Raw genomic sequence first — 13,164 nt, 5'->3', positions numbered from 1 at the left:
GGGGGAAAAGATTGAGGGATTTGTAAACAATCAGACAGGAAGCCTGTAGCAGGGCACTAGGGTGCCTGCTACTGATAACAGGAATATGGGCTCAGCTGCCACTCACCAGGGCAGCACAGGTGTAGGTTGCTAAGACAACCAGTTGGGTCAGCTGACCAGAAGGGGGCAGGGCCTGGCCTTCATAACCAGCGAGGTGAGGCTGAAGTCAGTTCCTCTCTCCCAGCCTAAGAAGTGGGAGCTCTGCTGGAGCAAGCAAGGTGAGCAGAGGTCTGTGGGCATAGTAAGGAAGCTGGATGACTTGAGCAGTGTTGACATGATGATACAGGGTAAAGAGGACCCTGACAGGAATATGGATGAAGGACAGCCAGGTTGGCTTAGAATTTGTGTTATAGCCAAGGGGCTTTGTGTTTTCTGTTTTGGTTGGCTGTTGTGATATAACACCAGAGGACTGGGTGAGGCTGTAGGGATGGAGGAGGCCTCATAGGAGCTCCCCAGTAGTGTGGGGGGGTTCCTAGCATTGGAGAGTGGTGCTATGTTTTGGGGTGTCCCGATCCCAGCCCCAGTGTGGGTGATTATTGGGAATAGCTCAGTGTGAGTGCATGCAAGAAGCCCCAGTGGGGCATAGGCCCAAGAAAGCGGGTCTGGGGGGCCAGGTAAGGCTGAGGCCACCTGAGCCCCAATTGGGAGAAGCCCAGTGGGTCTAAGACCTGAGGAAGGGGTCTGGGGCCAGGTGAGGCTGCCTGAGCCTCAATTTGCGGGGAGTGTGGGGCACCGGCCCCGGTTGGGGGCGGGGAGCGCGGGGCACCGTGCCAAGGAGGGCAGGAAGGCAGCCTCCCATTGCTGATATTTACCAGCAAGACATGGCGGGTAAGAGAGAGGGTGCATTCAGGACGCGATTTGGCACGGTAGGTAGGGGCGCTAGGGGAGGTCACGGCACCCCTACAGGTTGTCCTGCCACAAAGCCACTGTAACTCTCTCCATCATGCTAGGCCAGGTGATATGCCAGATTGTGGATCCTCAAGGTGGGATCTCCCTCAGGCAGATCTGCTGGCTGAGGTATCCCATAAAAGGGGTGTGTCCCTCACTCTCATCACCCAATAATTTACTCCAGTGCCCATTAATAAAGAAACCCATTTGTTCATATACAACTATAAATAGAAAGGAAAAAAAATTAATTAAAAAAACAGACCTCTCTCTCTCTCTCTCTCTCTAATATATATAAAAATTTAAAAAAATAAAACCAATAAGCTGAATACAATCTATTAATACAACAGTAAAATAATTGGTTCTAATACTATGAGTGGGGAAGGGAAGGAAAAAGCTGAATGCTCCCCTTATCTCCAGCCTGCAATTGAATCCTCCTCAATATTTTTTCCCTTTATTAGGGCTGCTTTTAAACCATAAGCACAGCCAATCAGAGCCCTGGGTGTGTGGTGGAGGCTCTGGCCGCAGTTGGAATGCATCAGTAAAAAGCATGCATTTTTGCACAGCACACCCTCCATTTGGAAAGCTGGGGCACTCTGCAAGCTGTTTGCCACTTCTTCTCTGCAAAGCCCTTAAGCACAGCTCACCTATTCAGCTGGCAGCTAAGGAAGCCTTTGCAGATGTTGCACCACTGTTAGATTTTATCAGTGGCCTCAGTTGGAGTATTACCACTGGCAACATGTAGGGGGTGCACAACCAGTAACACTGCCAGTGGCACCTGCGGGCAGTCGCCACTCACCACCTGCCCTCGCTGCTGACACTGCTGGCAGTGTTTGTGGGCAGTCTGTGATCACCACTAGCTGCTGGTGATGCTGCTGGCAGTGTCTGCAGGTGGTCACTGACCTCTGGTCAGTGCTTACCACCCCCACTCCCCCACCACCAACAGTGCCCTGCTGCCTGAGGGAGCTCCACGCTCAGGTCACTGACAGCACTGCAGCCACCTGTGGGAGCTTGCCATGCTGCCCCTGCACCTCCCCCCAGCCACTGGGGACACAAGGCATTCATGGATATTACTAAGGACTGCCCCTTCTACACGTGCTGAGAAAATTATTATGGTAAGGAGGAAAAAGGAACTGATGGAAGAAAAGATCTTTTCAGAACTGATCAAGACTGTCAAGCCTGGGGCTCAGGAATCTCAGAATGGCAGGATTGTATTCTGGATGAAAGGCAAAAGGCTCAAGAGGTGAATTGGGGCATCCTGTGGCTGCTTGACCAGACTATGAAACAATGTGCCTTAAGGGTAATATCCTAGCAGCCACAATACAGTGTGGATGATTTTTTTTTTTTTCTTTCTTAAACTTTCTGCTTATCTCCTGTAGCAGCATCTCTTTCAGTCAGCTTCAGTGGACAGTGAGGGGAACTTTTCTGAAAACACAACCAAGATTTTTTTCTTTGTCATGCAGTACAGATACCAGCAATAGTTCACTTCTCAATAAATATATTCATAAAACTAACTGACTCTCTGAATATTCACTAATAGAATGTAGTGAGGAAGATATCTGGTATACCCATGTCTCGAGGCTTTGCTGGTTGCCAGTTGGGGCCAGGAAGGAACGCACTTCCCCCCTGCTATTGTTTTCCATGGGGGGGCGGGGGGGGTGTTTGGCAGTTAAAGATGGGAGTTTCTTTGACTGAGCTGTGCTGATGTTCCTGCTTGCATTAGAAATCCAGAGGTTACTGGCTAGAGTATCTTGCTGGTCCTACTTGGAGCCCTACTGATCACCAAATCTGGGATCAGACAATAAAATACATCTCTGAAGTCAGATTGGTGCAGACTGGTTGTTTTGCCTTCCTCTGTAAGGTGGGCATAAGCCTTTTCCTAGGATCACCTGAGCACGTATTACCCAGGTGTTTCTCTGCATATGCAGTGACAGCATGCTGCCAGTACCCTCTGATGAGGAAAAAGTACTGGAGTGCAAAAAATAAAGTCAGGCCATAATAAGGAGTATAAGTAAAGGCCAAAAAACAAAGAGACCTTGAGAGAAACTTATTGAGAGACAGCTGGAGAAAACACATTTAGTCTAGTAAGACTTCAGGATGATTTATTGTCAGACTGCCAAGAATGTATTCAGGAGGAGGCTTGTGTGTCTTTTTCTCACAAGTATATAACAGAGTCTGTGATCTGCAGTGGCAGAGAATTAGCCGCCCTTGCTGCTGCTTCTGTGGCTACGAAAAATGAAGCACGCTGTTAGCCAAGCAGTGATCCTGTCGTGACTTCCACATCATCTTGGGGGCTTGTCCGGCATGTGTCCTTACACAGACTGCCCTGAATAGGACCCTCACCTCAGCTCTTCAACTCCATTGCTCCGAGAAGGCTCTCTTTGACCTGGTTCTTCGGCTCTGCAGCTTTGACACTCTGGACCCTGATCTGTTACCTGCCTGCTTGGCTCTGGAGGAAAAGTCCCTGGCCAGGGTGAGTACCTGTCTGTTTTGGTGTCTGTAGGTCCTAGGCGTGACAATGGGTAGCAGGACCTCTAAGGTCCCACAGCGGGATCCCGCCCGGTTCATGCATTTAAAATATGGGCCCTGGTCAACTCAATACTTGGCAAAATGGAATCCATATACCAAGGATGACCCTAAGTTATGTTGGCTCTTAGACAGGTCCTGGAATCATGAAATTCTCAAACATCTCCAGGGAAATTTGGAAAGCAAGCACCCTGTTCAAATGGAAGCCTGATATCTATGGGAAGACGAGTTCAAAAAGTGCCATAAGCGCTCCCTTATGGCTTCCTACAAGGAGAATAAGGAAAAAATTTAAGAAACAGAATGATCAGCTTCAGAACCAAGTTAAAGGTTTCCACTGCCAGGAGCTGATCCTGCCTGCCCCTTGTTCACCACATCCAGCTAGGCTGTACCCGGTCATGTCTCCACCAGATGATCCACCTCGAGATGAGCTGTTGGATCACTGGTTTCCGCCCCCACCCCTGCCTCTGGCCCTGTCCCGCCACAGCTCGCTCCGGCCCTTGCTCCATTGCTGGTTGCTGGTCCTGCAGCCTCAGGCGCTGCTGCGTCCATGCCAATTTCTCTGATAGCTCTGCTGACCCTTGCCTCTGGCTCATTGCCTCCTGTTACTACTCTCACCTTTAATTCTCCCAAGGGGGACCAATTTGAGGTTACTGTCCCCCTGGACCATGTAGACAGGTGGACCATAGATTCAGCTGTCCTAGACCAACATGACTCCCCGAGCAGATTGATTCTGCGGAATTGCCACAATGCTACCACCAACATGGATACAAAGGGAGCCATTGTAAGAAAGATTATTACTGGTCGGAGCGGAAACCTTGCTGTGGTGCAGTATCTTCTCTGAGAGTACCCTGTGCCGGGGGGGGGTGCAATCTGTGGTAGTCCATGTCCCCTTCTCACCCTCAAATCATCTCCTGGTCAACTACTTTCCCTAAGTTCTGTGAAGACCCTACTGGGTTTACTTAAAACCCTTTCTGAGGTCAACAAGCCAACTTATGGTGACATTCAGATGCTCCTCAGTGGTCTTCTGTCTGGAGACCACGGGGATACCCTCCTCAAAGAGGCCCATTGGCCTGCTCAGGACCCTGGCAATGCTGGTCTGCAGGACCTCTATAAATAGGTCCTAGACACTGTCCCTAAGGTTTCCCCACAAAAGACAGACTGGTCCAAAATTTCTATGTGTAAACACAAGCTAGAAGAGCACCGTGCCAATTATTATTTTCACCTGATCCAAGCCTTTAAGGCACATTCCGGCAATGAAGACCCAGAAGCTAACCTTTCTGCCATGATCATCCAGACCTTTGTTTCAGGGCTGTTGCCAAAGATTTCTGAGCCCTGCAGACAGCTGTAATTAGATGGGGAGCTAAACCCATCACCGAAATTCTGACTGCTGCCACTCATTTCTATACCAAAGCTCAGCAGCAAAAATCAAAGGCTAAGGAAAAATTGGTGGCTCTGCAAATCAGAGACCTTCAAGGGGACACCAGACCATGGTGCTTTACTGGGCCGTTCCACTCGGCCTAGCCACCCGGTTCCTTTAACATTCCTAATACTGCCCGGACCAGCTCCTCTCCCATCCCTTGAAGGTGAAGATCAGTATTAGGACAGCTGAGAGAACCTAGAGACTCTAGCCCCTTTGCTTTCTACCCTTTCTGATGCTACAATACCTGTTACTGTGGGAAAACAGACTGTTTCCTTTCTTCTTGATATCAGTGCTTCTTTGTCTATGATTTAGCTCTGATTTTGTTTCTAAGGTTCCTGTTTCTGATAAAGTAATCACTGCTGTAGGTATTGGGGATCATCCTATTGGCCACCCTGTTACATAGCCACTCTCATTTATCTTGGGTCCCCTTACTGAGCAACATGCCTTTTTGTTGAGTCCTTGTGCTTCTGTAAACCTGCTGGGGCGAGCAACTGTTCATTGTTCTCCGGATGGGGTTTTCCTTTCATTACCCCAGACCCAAATTCCTGCCTTGATGATGACACAAGTGGAACAGGAACCTGAGCCCAATTCTTCCTTGTTGCAACAGGAACTATTGGCTTACCTTCCTGAGTCCTTTTGGTCCCACTCCACAACTGATGTGGGGCTTCTTAAGAGTGCCATCCCAGTTTCTATCGAGGTTAAACCAGGAGTGTCTCCCCCGTCGGTCCCGCAATACCTGCTGTTAGCTGCTGCCTCTCGAGGCATTGCACCTGTTATGCAAGGGCTCCTAGAGCAAGGAGTTCTTGTACCTACTCTGCTCTGATACCCTCTCTCATTGCCAAGCTGATTCTGTTGCCCTTTTAGAACAACTTGCAGCATGAGGCCACAAAGCTTCCTGCTCTAAGCTCCAATTCTGTCAGGCTTCCATTACCTACCTGGGCTATACTATTGCTCACGGTACCCTTCACCTGTCTTCTGATCGCCTTTCTGCTGTCCTTTCTCTGCCTTGCCCACAGACAAAACACCAGCTCTGTGGCTTCCCAAGTGCTGTGAACTACTGCTGACAGTGGATTCCCAATTACTCTGGACTTTTCCAAACCTCTTATCCTTCTCACCTGTGACTCTTCCCCCTGATCCACTACCCTGTGATGAGCTGGCAGAAGGCAGTTTCATGGCTTTCAAGTAAGCCCTTTCCTCTTCTCCCTTTCTCAGTTTGCCTGACTATTCTAAGCTGTTCACTCTTTTCTGTCATGAACACCAAGGCACTGCTTCTGGTGTCTTAACCCAGTCTTTTGGGCCTTCCCCACACAGTCCCATTGCTTATTATAGTGCCTCCCTTGACCCAGTTGCTTCTGGGTTTCCCCTTTGCCTTTGTGCTGTTGCTGCCCTGCTGGTTTCTAAAACTGATTAACCTTGTTCTTGGGCACCCCCTTAGTGTTGCTGTCCCTCATGCTGTCCTCGCCCTTCTTCAACATGGGAGAACTCTGGTCCTTGTCCCCCGGCTGCTTAACCCACTATGAGGTGGTCCTCCTAGTGGCGGACCACGTGACCCATGTTTGTTGTGACCCCATCAATCTCGCCTCTTTTACCTTCTCCCTCTGGTCAACCCCTGGACTGTACCCAGCTTGTAGATTTTGTTTCTCTTCCCTGTCCTGATCTTTCTGATACCCCTCTGACTAACCCTGACTTCCATTCTTTACGTTGATGGCTCCTGTTTTTGAGACAATCATGGTGTTCTCCGAGCTGGTTACGCTGTCTGTTCCAACCACTCTGTCATTGAATCTGCTCCTCTTTCTGTTTCTAGTGCTCAGGCTGCTGAACTCATTGCTCTGACTCGTGCCTGCCACCTTGCTGCTGAACAACCTGCTAATATCTATACCGACTCTCGCTATGCCTTTGGTGTCTGCCACTCTTTCGGGCAGATCTGGAAGCAGCTAGATTTTCTTACATCTGCTGGAACTCCTGTTTCTCACCATCACCTTATTACTGCTCTCCTGGACACTATTCTTCTTCCCTCTGCCTTTGCTGTCCTATGGTGCAAAGCGCACACTGTTGCTGATGATCCTGTGTCTCTGGGAAATGACAGGGCAGATGCCACGGCCAAGACCACCACCTTGTCAGAACTCTCAGCTTTTGGTCCTTCAGGCCGCTCTCTACCTCTCTTCGCCTATCTCCCTGACCTCCCCTCCCTCCAGGATGCTGCCCTGGACACTGAAAAAGACCCCTGGATTTCCACAGGCTGCTCTCTCCACCCTGATTCCTTGTAGCCCCTCAAGCCCTGTTTGTCCCTTTTAATCCAAATGGTCCACTCGGCCAAAGGGGGGATGATGGCAGAAGTAGGCCATCACTGGTTTGCTCTGGGTTGTTTGTTGTTTTTTTTTTTTTTTTTTTTTTGTTGTGGCAGCCCATTTTTTGTCACCAGTGCCCACAGTGTCAATAACACAACCCTGGCCGACCACCCTGCCAGCTACATACTTTCCACAGACCTTTGGGCCATTATCCCTTCTCCTACCTCCAGATGGACTTTATTGAACTGCCCAGGTCAGGACCCTGGAAATATGTGCTGGTCATTGTCTGCCTTTTCAGTGGCTGGCCTGAGGCATACCCTTGCCAATGAGCTGATGCTCTCGGTGTGGCCAAGAAGCTTCTTTTTGACCTGGTGCCTCGCTTTGGTCTATCCCTTTCCCTGGACTCAGACTGAGGCCCTCATTTCATTGGCCAGGTAATCCAACATGTTTGCAAGGCCCTTTCTATCCAATTCCAACTCCATGCCCCAAATTATCTGCAGAGTGGAGGTAAAGTGGAACGGAAAAGCTTTGATATTAAGCTTCACCTGGCAACAACTTGTGAACATACCGGTCTAAAATGGCCCAAATCCCTTCCCTTGATTCTTTTCCAAATCTGAAACACTGTTCAGAGATCCTCGGGTCTGACCCCTTTTGAGATTATTATGGGTTGACCCATGAGGGGACTCACCGCACCTCCACCCCAACATCTGACTCATCTACATGATTCTCTATTAACCTACTGCCAAGGGCTCACCAAGGCCCTCAAGGTTATCTCAGGTTAAAGCCACAGCATCACATCAGTCTCTAGATGGTGACTCGGTTGTCAATCTGGTCCAACCAGGAGATTGGATCTTGATTAAGGTCCACCAGAGGAAGGATTGCCTGCAGCCTCAGTGGAAGGGACCTTTCCAGGTCCTGCTAACCACCCCAACTGCTGTAAATGTTGCTAAGGCTTCTGCTTGGAGCCATACCTCCCACTGCAAAAAAGTATCTGCCCCGATGAGGTGGAAGGTTTCTCTCACCAGCGATACCTCCTTGAAGATCCAGAGGTTTCCTGTGAGTGAAGATCAGACAACAAAATCTCGAAGAGTTCCTGTGAGTGAAGATTAGACAACAAAGTCTCGAAAATAGCCTACCTGGCTAGCCAAGCTTCATCTGAAGCTCTAAACTTTAGTTCTGTGTACTAATATTCTTTAGTAATATTAGTGTGAATAACACTAACCCGTAGGAGAATTGCAGACAATTATGTAGATTTAGAAACTCCCCAGGGAGTGATACTGTTTTGTATTCTTGTGATCAGTGTTTTGTTGTTAGTAGTGTGCTGGAGGCCCAAGTTTCAGTTGAAGAAAGTTCTTCAGCGTTTTGAGAGAGAGCTGTGTTGGGATAGCACTTGGGCAGGCCTTAAGATGATGTCCCTTCTTTTGCTTTGTCTCTTGCCAGGGGTTCCAGTTGGGGCATGGGAAGAGAACAGTATTATATTTCTGGGACGGAGCATTGCTCATGCAGGAAATCTTACAAATTGCTGGGTAGGCATACATGGGCCCATGCACCCGACCAAGGGAATCCCAATGCTTAGGGTGCTGGTTCCCCTTGAAGTTTGGGGCACTGACTCCAATACCAGCTTTATCAGATTCTCCCCCCGTCTAGCAGAAACCAACTGTTAATACCTACATGGTGGAAAGCGGCTCGAGACGGTTGGAAATTGTCCTCAGGGCTGGAAGCGGCCCTCTGTCATAGGTTTAACAGGACAGGAAGGATGGGGGAGGCTGGCTACTTTGTAGGGTATTACCCCAGATGCAAGGTGACTTTCACCTGGCCATGGGCTGAGAAAAGGGGAAAAGTGTCAGGAGAGGTTCAGTCCCATTTTTGTGATTAAAGCACCCCTCACCATCTTTATACCTACAGATGGGAATTATAGTGTGGTGTCTAGTTCAGTGCTTGATGGCTTCGATTTTTATGTAATATTAGGTCCTGTTTCCTGTAACCAATCAATCTCTCATCCCAGAATGGTGGAAAGCCAATGTGCCCCTTCCTATACCCTACAGGTCAATCAAAAATGTCAGGAGGGAAATACACCCTGTAGGGATCTTAGTACTGCAGCAACTCCCGGTTTGTACTGACTATGTGGGGATGATGCCTGTAAGACTCTACCGTGGAATTGGGTTGGTACCTGGACCTTCGGCAGAGTCATCCTGACATTTGACTTGCACTCTAACCTCTCTTGGCATGAAGTGTTTAACTTCCTGCCTGGCTTGCCCAGACATCAGCGTGCGGTTGAGAACCCGCTGGTTCTCCAATGCACAGGGTTTCACCAATTTACCAGGGCATTCCTCCCTTGGCTAGGAGTAGTTGAATTAGAAAAGGCCATTATAAACATTGCAGGAGTCATGGAGAAATTTATCAATGCTAGTGCTGACACTTTAGGAGCTCTCAATGATGAGATTACCCAGGTGGGGCAAGTAGCTGTTGAAAATTGTATGGTCCTGAACTATCTCCTAGTTGCCCAAAGAGGGGTATGTGCAGTTGTGAACCACACATGCTGCACTTGAATAGATGAGCACCAACAAGTGCAAGGGGATCTCTGCATCATAAGAAAGCGGTTGCAAGTGATCCATGCTGTTGCTGAAGAGGAATTCTTTGATTGGTGGGGTTGGCTGCCAAATATAGGGGGATGGGTGAAATCCCCATTGAAGTGGTGAATTGTAAGTGTATTATGCCCTTTTGATCTTTTTATTATTATCCAAATGATTTTGTGCTGTTCACGCCTTTGCTTAGCAAAAACCGCCCAAAGTGTTTCTAGGTTGTCTGCAACTGAGTTGCAGATGATGGTGCTCAGAGAAGTGGCCTACGAGTGTAAGCGTCAAGAAGAGGTCAAAAGGCTTTTGAATATAGAGACGTAAGCACAAGCACTTACAAGGGGTGGAATGATGAGGAAAAAGTACTGGAGTGCAAAAAATAAAGTCAGGCCATAATAAGGAGTATAAGTAAAGGCCAAAAAACAAAGAGACCTTGAGAGAAACTTATCAGGAGACAGCTGGAGAAAATGGAGAAAACATGTTTAGTCTAGTAAGACTCCAGGGTGATTTATTGTCAGATTGCCAAGAATGTATTCAGGGGGGGCTTGCGTGTGTCTTTTCCTCACAAGTATCTAACAGAGTCTGTGAGCTGCTGCAGCAGAGAATTAGCTGCCCTTGCTGCTTCTCCCTTGGCCATGAAAAATAAAGCACTTGTTAGCCAAGCAGTGATCCTCGTGATTTCCACATCACCTCCTCTCCCCTGCTTTTGCCTGTAGCAAGTGCTAGATATTCCTGGCAGCTATCTGGCATTTCTGGGCTTGGTCTGTTTCTGGTTTGTTTTCTGAGGGCTTTGACTTGTGACTTAATAAGGTCATTAGGTTAAAAAGCTACATAAAATGTTACACTGTCTGTGGTGTGAAGTATTTGACTGGGTGAGAAACATTGTATCCTGGTACTATCATTTTTTACATTTTGATTGTTTTTATTTCTCTGACTGGTGCCTCGGGAGAGCCTTTGGGTCAGGGGCTTTCTGCAAACCAGGGAAGAGACTTGCTGGCCCTGGAGGCCTGGTTTTGTGTTCCTGTTTCCTTAAATCACAGCCCTGGGAAGTGGCAAGAAGGGGAAGGGCACGCCTGAGGGCCTAACCGGGGCAGAGTGGCGCGACCTTCGTACTGAGGCCATGGCACAGGTCGGAAAATGACAAAGAAAGTCCTAAGACCTCCCAGGCTCCAGTGGCCGCTGTTGCCTTTAAATTTCCAGATTTCATCTTCGACCTCCCCATATTCTCGCGAGACCTCAAAGCCGGAAGTGCGCGTAGGCAGCCAGTTGTTTATTGTCGCGCGTGAGCTGGCGGCTAATTCCGGGGACTCTCGCTGTCTCGCGAGAATGGGAGGCTGTGGCGCGCTCAGGTTTGTTCAGCCCCGGTCTCGCGAGAGCCCGTGCGGAGGGCGCTAGGTGTCCCCGTGCTAGTGCGCGGACCTTCTGAGCAGCGAGAGGCAGCGGGCGCCATTTCAGGGAGCAGCTAGTGCCGGAGGTCTCGTTCGCGCCCGGGCCCGCAGCAGCTTCCGACGTCTGAGTTGCTCCCGGCCGGGACTGAGCCCCGGAGCCGACGGAATCGCGCCGCTCCGGCAGGGACTCGCGCGCCCCGACCTGTGTCGTCCAGTGTGCAGTGGACGCCAGAGCCGGGAGTCGCCGCCGGCCGGGCACCTGAGCAGGAGGAGCCGCCGCCCCAGCGCAGGTAACCGTGCGGGCTGCGTCCGGCCTGAGCCCAGAAGCGGGCCCCGCGCACCCCTTCCGCTCGGCCCAGCTAGAAGCACAAGTCTCCGGAGAGGTCTGGCCGCCCGTTGGGGCCCGCGCGTGGGCTCGGTCGTTGCCCCGCCAGTGACGCCTGCTCGGCCTCCATGCCGCGGGCCTGTGTTCCCCGCCGTGGGGCTGTGTCCGTCCTCTCCGCGTTGTAGGACTTGGCTTGGAAATCCACCTGCAACAGATGTGTAGCGGCTTGGCCGGGCCGGGCCGGGCCTACGGCCTAGCTGCCCCTGGCGATTTGCCTGTCCCTTCCTAAGCTCCCCGTGATGGCGCTGCTGAGCGCGGCCAGGGCCCGTGCTCTGCGCGTCTCTCAAAGGAATTAAATCTAGGGACGGTGTTTTAAAAATCTCACTGGCTTAAGTGGGAAAAACAAGGTCCCAGGGAGGCTGAAAGACTGGTGGCATAAACGTTGGGGGTCTGTTGGTGGTATGAGCCAAGAGCAAGCATGAATGCAAGGGAAGCTTTAGTCATTTGGCCAAAAAACACTGGTCTTCCTTAGCTCCTCAGACTTCCTGACTAAAGCATGGAGGAGAGGAAACAGGGTTCATAGCACTGGGGAAGCTGAAATGTAGTAGCTTGCACCATGGATAGAATCCTAGGTGCAGGTAAGGTCATGGTTCTCACCTGTCAGCAGCTTGAGGGTTAACTGTTCCATATTTCATTTTCTTAACACACAAACACACGTAAGCTGTCTTATTTGTTAGTTTTGTAGCTGATAATAAAAAAGCCATTTTTATGGTGGGACTGTGCCTACTGAAAAAAAATTCAATATTCTTTCCCTTTCACTGCAGATGTTACGGCTTACGGTAAACTCCTGAGACCTCCCAGGAGTCTTCCAGCAAAACCAAAGGAAAAGAAAGTTAGCCTATATGGAATTTAAGGGGAAAAATAAGGAGGCAATGGCTTCTTAAGACTTCTCTATGCATCATAAGGCAGTAAAAAGGGGAGAATTCCAAGTTACAAACATGCCTGGCTTTTACATCCTTTGCAATAGTTTGCCTCAGTTACCTGAGATGTTTTTAGAAGGCTTTTTATGCCTAGATTTTATTTTTAGAAATCAGGAGTGTCAAGTTTTGTTTTTTCCCTGAATCTTGTTTGATCTGTTTAATGATTTGTCACTCAGTCTTTCTCTACCCTTCATAGAGAAAGGTGTGTAGTGTGTCTAGTTTTTAATGCTTTTATATCACTTTTAAGTTGGTGAATACTAACTTTATAGAAAATAATTGTTTTGAAAAGTACCAGGTGTGTTTTCTGTTGTGAATTTGGTTACAAAGGTAATGTTTTTATATGCTAGATACCTGTAGTATTTGACCTAGTTCCACATCGCATACAAAAGTATCACGTTATGCATAATTAAGGTTATAATATTTGGACTCCATACTTCTGTGTTTGTTTGCTAATGAGTGTCTCATCAGATTAGATGCTAGTATAGTCCAACAGGAATATGTTAACTCAGTGTTACTCTGTCTTCATCAGCGCTAATAAAATTTGTCTGAAAAGCATTGATAAAGGTGTAATGAGGTTGAATTACAGTGGCTCTGAGTAGTTTTAAAAGTTTGGCATAAATTAACTTTATTTTAACACAGCTAAATACAAAGTCCTACAGTTAGGAAAAACATGTTTTCCATTTCTGAAATGTAGTAGAGGGGTTGTATCCCAGAAAGCAGGGATATGGCAATGATTT

The 13,164-nt window shown here is 48.8% G+C and overlaps 1 protein-coding gene across 2 annotated transcripts in view; it reads left to right on the top strand.

Moving 5' to 3' along the window:
- Positions 1 to 11,130: 11,130 nt before the first annotated feature.
- RBM39 (RNA binding motif protein 39) overlaps positions 11,131 to 13,164 on the top strand; it is a 47,992-nt gene continuing 45,958 nt past the window's right edge. Inside the window, exon 1 of one of the 2 annotated variants that reach the window (XM_090020982.1) lies at positions 11,131 to 11,412. The gene's annotated coding sequence lies outside the window, so the exon portion shown is untranslated. The remainder of the gene's footprint in view (positions 11,413 to 13,164) is intronic. The other variant, XM_090020981.1, reaches the window with a different exon arrangement.

Source organism: Crocodylus siamensis, chromosome 10, assembly GCF_052110815.1.
Source record: "Crocodylus siamensis isolate JL-2025a chromosome 10, ASM5211081v1, whole genome shotgun sequence".
NCBI classification, from domain to species: Eukaryota; Metazoa; Chordata; order Crocodylia; family Crocodylidae; genus Crocodylus; species Crocodylus siamensis.
Note: the sequence above shows the minus strand (reverse complement) of the source record. Positions and strands in the feature narration are given on the sequence as shown.